The following is a 7,729-nucleotide window of genomic DNA, read 5'->3' as shown; positions in this document are numbered from 1 at the left end:
TGGTGCTCAGTGTAAAAAGTAAGGCACAGAATGAGACATATAACAGTAGCTTTGGAGTACATTTAAGAATACATGCCTACAAAATAAAAACTATTTTTTGAGAACACACTTAAACCGAAATATAGACTTTAAGCACATTAGAAAATTGTCTATTGTTGCAGCAGGGGGAGGGGGAGTGGAGACAAAGGGTATAAAGATAGAATAAAGAAATAAATAAAGACATAAAGCAAGAGGGTCTTTCCTTGCAGGGACTAATGATGGTGTGTCAGGAAATGAAGAGTATGATTAACTCAATTCTTCCAGGAACAAAATTTTCAAAACAAAACATATCAAAACACAAACATAAATATATCAGCACACAGAACATGAACAGAACAGCATTTGAAGGAGGAAAAGGTGGAATGATGAACAACTTGCAAAAATACTGACAGAGAAATGGGCTTTTCATTCCAAATAAGAAGTACAAAAAACATATAAGTCTGATTCTCAGACACATGGGGTGCCACTTACAGTTGGAAGGGAGAAAGTAACATTTTGGAGGTGCTGATTTAGATGTTTGAAGTACTTTATCTCATTTATCATTTAGTCCTTACAGCCACATTGAGGTAGATATTATCTTAGTTAAGACTTTTTTGGTTGCAAGAAATAGAAACCCATCCATAATAGTTTTGAGGAAGAATGGAGTTTATTATAAGGATGCAAGGTTATTCACAAAACCCAACAGCAAGACTGCAGGTGGGTCTCCAAAGCTGACCAAAACCTGGACAGTCATTATCTTAGGCTCGTTGTCTGGAGACATGTTATCTTATCTCTGCCTCCCTCTGTCCTATGACTTCAACCTGTTCTCCCTGTCAATATTTTTTTTGTCTTTAGGTACATGGTAGAAGACAATTGCTCCATAGCTTGAATGTCCGCTTGTTCCAGGTCAGAAATGATTATACTTACTGCATACTATTCCAAATTCCCAGGAAAGAGGACTTAGTTGATCCAGCTTGACTGCACTGATTGTGGTGATGGTGGGGGAGGGGTGGTGTCCCATGGTAAATTGGTTGCCAGGGCTCACCCTGTGGGAGGAGAAGAGGGTTCTTGGGGAATGGGCTGTGTGCATAGAAGATACTCTCTAAAATCTCTACCACAACTAATAGGACTGAGCAACGCCTGCCAAATGAATGAATGATTGAATGACATGAAACTTAGGTTTCTCCAACTTCGAAGCCCGTGATCTTTCTAATACATTATATAGCCTTCAAATGTTTGCATGTGAGATAACTGTTCACATTACCTCAGTAAAAGAGAATGGTCTTGTATAAGGGCATACCCAGTAAATAGATGGCATACTCAGATTACAATAGTTTGAGGAGTTTAATAAAGGATTATTTACAAAGGTGTGGGCATGATGAAGAGAGAGCACAAGGGCGGTGAGCAGTTCCCAGAATCTAGTATTAGAGGGGCTGAGCCTGAAGAGGTAATGGGAGATGGTGGTTCAAACTTAGAAACAGAGAGCTAGGTAGAGGGAGTCACATGGCAGGAGTGAGATCTTAGCAAGGGGACTCAAGTGAGTCCACAAGCCTCATAGGGAAACAGTCAGAGGATTAAATACCCCAACCTCACACTCCTACTTCCCTCTGATATTCTGCCTGTGCTACTCACTGGCTGAACCTAATAGAAAGCCAGGGAAGTAAGGGAATCTGTTGATGTGGTCCATACAGGTTAGCCTCAAAGCCCAGAGCTGGGTGAAGAGGATAAGGAATTAAACCCCAAAATGAGATTTTTTAAGGGTGTTCCTACAAGCTCTATATATGTTTAATTTTCATGTCCTGGGTAAGCCATATATATTAAACTGATTACTTCAGCTGAAGTCACTAATTATGGTGCCTCAGGGGCTTCCTTGGAGGTCCAGGACTCTGGACACTCCCTCTCCACTCCTATCAGAACAGCTTTGCTTTTATTTGGTTAATACAACAGGATTCTGCTTAAGATTTCATTGAGGAAACAGCGCTATAGCACCACCTATAGTCAGGCAATGTGCTAAGGACTCGAACCACAGACTAGTGGGGAAGACAGAAAAGTAAGTAGCAGTATAGTGTTAGGAAAACGCACAGGTGATGAAGGGTTAAAGAAAGTCCAGTGAACCCAGAAGGGGCGAGGGATCAAGGAAGGCTTCCTGGAGTCGGTAACTGGAAAGGGAGTCAAGGAAGCTCAGAGAACATTGCCGTTGTCCAAAAGAGGGAAGAGGAGCCCAACAGTATGCAATTCACTGAAAGGGGGAGCTATCACCTGTAAAGAACTAGGATACAGATCCGTGAACAAGGCTAGCAGCTACCGTGACTCCACGGGATAGGCAAAGATCTCCGTTCAGACCTGCCTCCAGCTTTGCTCCGCCCCCATCCCATCCAGTCCTCCGCCAAAGGGGCGTGGCATTTCAAAAATTGCACTCCGCTGGGAGGGTATCCCAAGCCCGAGGTCCGCATCACCACCGGGGGCGGATGTCTGCAGAGTCTCTCAGAATAGCTGGTGTCTCCCAGAGTGGTCTGATTAGGGCTCTCCTGCCCGGGCTGGGCAGCCTAGGAGAAGACGCTCATTCGTTGCCATAGCGGCAATCCGAGAGGCTGGGGAAGGCTGACTGGCCGCCGGTTCTTGGAGCGGACCACGTCCACCTGCCCGGCCAGCTGTGATCCGGTCAGGGCCTGAGGCCTCCTGGGTAGTTTAGCGGTGCGGCGCAGAACCGGGCTGGGAAGCATAGCGCCGGCTTTAGACGAAAGGAGCATAGGGCCAGGGCACGGCCTGAGGTCGGGCTGAGCCCGGACTCGGGGTAGAATTACTGGGTTTCTTTCCCCCGTTTTCGGCCCCTGGGCCGGGCTGTCGTATCCCCCCCCCCCCCCCCCCCCCACACAGCCCCATGCGTCGGTTCCTGCCTGGCGCCAGGTACTCCCGGGAGCGCAGGACCTTGCAGAAGTGCGTGGCCTTGAGAAGACAGTTCTAGGTCACTCAGCCTGATTTTCCAGCATTGCCGACCATACTCGCTCTTCGCCATCTACGGTGAACGTACCGTTTTTACGATGAATCAGGCAGTTCCTCTTGCCTGGAATTACCAGTCCCTGCCAATGCCACAACTCGCCCCATTTTCTACGTTTAATTCACTGATTATTCTTTAAGGCTTAATTCCAATATCACCTCCTCAGTATAAAGCCTGCCGCATTCTTCAGGAAAGTATTCGATTACCTCTTAAGGAATGCAGGCTCTGGGCTGTTGCCCAAGTTAGAATTACATCTATGCCATTTGAAATGTGATGTGATTTTGAGCAAATTAACCTATTTGAGCCTCAGTTTTGCTTCTTAAAGTGGAGGCAGTACTAGTGCTTACAGGGTTTAGTGACGATTGAATGAAGCTGTTAGAACCTAAGTGCTTAATAAATGTGAGCGCTATTATTATGTCTTCTCATGTACCTTGTATAGGCCTGTTATGTTTGCCCTTTGTACTACCATTATTGGTTCTTATCTGCCCTATTAGACTTAGGGCTTAAAAGCTGGAACTGTGTCTTGTTTATAATGTCAGTATGCCACAGTGCTGAGGAAGTGTTAAATTATTTCTCAGAAGACTTTTTAAAAACACACTTTCCTCTCCTTTCCCTTTTCTTCTTTCTTCCTTTTTTCTCTATCCTTTACTTATTTATTTTAACTTTTAAGGCTTTTTTGAGACAGGAATTTTCAAACTTGGAGAAGGAGCTGAGATCCTGAGGCAAGAATAACCACTTCTTTGTTCTCCATGGTAACCAGGAAGGCCTTAACATTTCCCTTTCCCTTGACTACACTTAGGACAAGTTTCTTCTTGACTATTGTCCCCTGATCTCTTTTTTCTCAGAGCATTTACTTTAGAAACTTGCAATTACAAATTCTTTCTCTGCCCCTTTGAAATGTATAGACATCTCCCTAAAAGCCTCTTGCCAGTTTTAAGACCCAGGGAATGTCTTTCTCGAGGACCTGGGAGCCATCCCTTTGAAATATAATCCTCAAGGAAGATAGCACCCCTATTTCCTAGTCTCTGTGGGAGGGTAGGAGCCTAACTGTAGTGGGTGTCTTGCTCCAAATTGTAAACTACAGCATGTAAGCTGACTTTTCTTTGGGTAAGAGCAATTACCACCCACAGGTGGCCTAAGATCTCCCTACTGCAGCTCTTAAAAACTCTCCAGCCACTTGTTTCAGCAGAGTTGAATTTGGTCTCCTTCCTATTGCAGTAGCCTTAAATAAAGTCTTTCTTGCCTGCTTAACTTTGCCTTCGTGTAGTCTTTCTTTGATAATGTAAATGTTTAGGTTCTGTGCTTATTGTTTCTTCTTGATTACAGTGGTGTCTCATTTCCTCCTTGATGACTGAGTAGTGCTTCTCACATGTTCTCTGATATCTAGAGATTCACCAATTTGGACTGAAAAGAGTGAGAGCTTTGTGAAGTGAAGCTACTGCTTCAATTTACTGCAGAGGGTAGTAGGTGATGTGCAGAATGTGGAAAGGGTAGTACATCTATTTGAGGGCATCCCAAGTGAGGTGTGTTCATCTTATGGAAGTAGCACCAGAAAACAAAGCACAGGCCTATGCCCTTTCCTTTCCTGTCTATTATGAAAGGAGCATGAGAAAGATGTAATTTTCAAAAAAAGAGAACAGCTGAGAATATAATGCCCTTTCAAGGGACACTGGGTTTTGTTAAGAAGAGAAGCTAAGCCAGAGAGGAAGCGTTGCAAATAGAAAGCCTTCTGCAGTGGTGGAGGTAGTGTGGAGAGATGTTCCTTAAAGTACAGGGAATTAAGTGGACCCATTTACGATGAGGAGGTAAAGTGGAATAGGGCTGAATTGGAATGAAATGAAAGATGGTTGAGAAAAACAGGCCGTAGGGAGAGGGGAGTTAACTAGGAGTATGGGTAACAGGGAAGGAAACTGGTAGTCCGAGAAGCTTGGTAGAGGTACTTATTAGTTGGATCTGAAGGGAAATATCAAATAGTCATGTACTTAAGAAACTAGAGGACTTAGGAAGAAGGGGTTTGACACCTGGCCTCTCCCCCTTGCCCTTCCCCAACACACACAAGCATAAACATACATTGAATGCAGTGTTGATTATTTAATGCCACCACAAATTCTCCCTCGTGGCCTAGTGGAGGCAAACAAGATGAAGCTCAGGCTGCTGATCCTTAGTTTTTCTTTTTCTTCTTTTCTCTAACTGACTTTTCTTAATGTCAACACTGCTCCCTAATTCCCTTTTTCTTACTTCTTCCTCTACTGTTTCTCATATAGGAGCAGGGTGGATGAGGGCAGATTCAGGAAGTGAGAGTGAAGTGTGACAAAGAAAAACAGATTAATATGATAAGTTGAAAGAGAAAAAAGTTTACTCCTAAATGTATGTGCAGAACTCAGGCTAGGAAGAGCATGTATAGAAAGAAAATGAAATGGACTTAAGTGTGCTTATAGATCCTGTTGTGGTAACTTAGAAGAAAATCACTCAGGAAAGTCTTAAATTCTCCTGAGGAAGGTCCAAGAGAAAACAGTGCTTAAAGTTACATCAGACAGATGAGCATTAGACATCAATAGGATCTTCCAGGTCTGATGCTATTGCAAAGGAAGCTATGAATGCTCTTTCTTGGAGCCTTTCAGCACTGGAGAGTTACCCAACTGTCAGGGTTGGAGGAGGGATCTTCCTCTCCAGGAGTCTTCCTACTAGGCAGACTCTGCCTGGGAAAAGCTGCTCCTCCCAAGGGCCCTCACCATGGCCCCTTTCATTTCTTTATTTCAAAAACTGTAGATGATGGGGTCGCATATGGGGGTGATGATGGTGTAGAGGAGAGAGAAAGGCTTGTCTTTGTCAGGACCATGGGTGCTGCGTGGGTTCATGTAAGAGAACATGGCTGAGGTGTAGAAAAAGATGACCACAGTCAGATGGGAGGCACAAGTAGAGAAGGTCTTCCCCAGACCAGAGGAGGAGGCTCTGCCCAGGATGCAGGCCAGGATGCGGGCATAAGAGATGACAATGAGCACCATGGGGCTGAGCAGCACCACGATGGCATCGGCAAAGATGACTCTCAGACTAAACTGGGGGTCTCCATAGAGAGAGCAATCACTATGGGGGCCTTGCAGAAGAAGTTTTCTATGTGGTTGTCTCTGCAGAAGGGATTCTGGAATGACATATACTCAAGAAAGATGCCGTTGATCAGCCCAAAGAACCAGGCAGTACTCACCAGCCTCACACAGACCTGCTGGCTCATGGTCTGGGCATAGCTAAATGGGTGGCAGATAGCAACATAACGGTCATAGGCCATGAAAGCCAAGAGGATGCACTGAGCCACACCCACACCAAAAACCAGATACATGTGGGTCAAGCACGAGGCAAAGGAGAGAACACAGTTCTTGACCACCAGGTGGGTCAGCATCAGCATTCCACCAGGTGGAATGGTGGTAGGAACGAAGTAGATATTCAGGAAGGACAGGTGGCCAAGGAACTGCGTGGGGCTGTTAAGCCTGGGATCTCTCCAGGTGATGAAGATGATGAGGCCATTCATGGCCATGGCAAGGCTGTAGAGGGCTAGGAAGAGGACAAAGAGCAATGCCCGAGTGGAAGGGGAGCTCTGCTCAAAGCCCACAAGGATAAACTCTATCACTGTGCTCCTATTCCCTATATCCACAATCTGAGGCCTGCTTGAAGAGGGAGGACAGCAAAAGCACAGACAGGATAGCTGTGTACAGGTTTTATCCACTTGTATAAAAATAGATTAAGGGGAAAAGGGTGAAAGAGATGGGAATTTCAGTAAACTCCATGTGAGTTGGCAGTGTCACGGGCACTGAAAATACCAGTTCTACTGTAGGCAGCAATAATGGAAACATATTATGAACCAAGAGAGATTCTGTTCTACCTCGTATGAATCAAGTTGGACCTGAAATACTGTATCCAGTTCTGTGATATCTATTTCAAATGATTATATACCAATGGGATTATCTTCAGAGACAAAAAAAGATTGTGAATGATCTAGGAACCACGTGACAAACTTTTAAAGGAAACTTTAAAGGAAAGACTTAGGGCGAATCTGAGATGTCCCTTTAAAAGTCAAGTGGTTTTTCATTTGGGAGAGAAATTTACTTCTTCTGTGTAACCTCCAATGCTTAGAACTGAAACCAGAGATTATAAAAACCACAAAAAATAACAGATATTTCTAATTATAAATTTTCTTTGTTTTCCTAACTATAAATGTAATGCTTGATTATAGAACATCTGAAAAGTACCAAAAAGCAAAAGCAAAAATAAATAAATAAAAGGACACAATCAGAGAGAAACCACACCTGTGTTTTAGTTCATGTCTTTTCAGTAGTTGTTTTTCTTTGTTTATACTTTAAAAGGTTTTAAGACTAATACAAAACCTGATACAACCTTCCATAGGAACCTAAGTGACGGGGAGAAGTATATCTTCAAGAAGAAAAGCAGCAGAGGCCCTGGATACACATGGACCCGAGCTGCTCGCAGCCTCCTTGGAGGCTCCATGAGGGCCAAACCCACTTTGGGGGAGTAATCAATTAAGGGTTCACAGACAAAGGGTCCACTTATGATAGCAGGAAAAGTGACACATGGCAGCATAGAAGTGCTTGAGCTCACCACCTCCCACAAAAACACCAAAATCACAACTAACTGCTGAACAACCATCAACAAAAAAGACTGGAACCTACCAAAGAAGATATTCTACATCCAAAGATAGAGAAG

At 44.1% G+C, this 7,729-nt stretch overlaps 1 pseudogene; it reads right to left on the bottom strand.

The window, feature by feature from the left end:
* Positions 1-5,700: 5,700 nt before the first annotated feature.
* Positions 5,701-7,729, bottom strand: part of LOC103001668 (olfactory receptor 10AD1-like) — a 54,914-nt pseudogene continuing 52,885 nt past the window's right edge.

This window comes from Balaenoptera acutorostrata, chromosome 11, assembly GCF_949987535.1.
Source record: "Balaenoptera acutorostrata chromosome 11, mBalAcu1.1, whole genome shotgun sequence".
Classification (NCBI taxonomy): domain Eukaryota; kingdom Metazoa; phylum Chordata; class Mammalia; order Artiodactyla; family Balaenopteridae; genus Balaenoptera; species Balaenoptera acutorostrata.
Note: the sequence above shows the minus strand (reverse complement) of the source record. Positions and strands in the feature narration are given on the sequence as shown.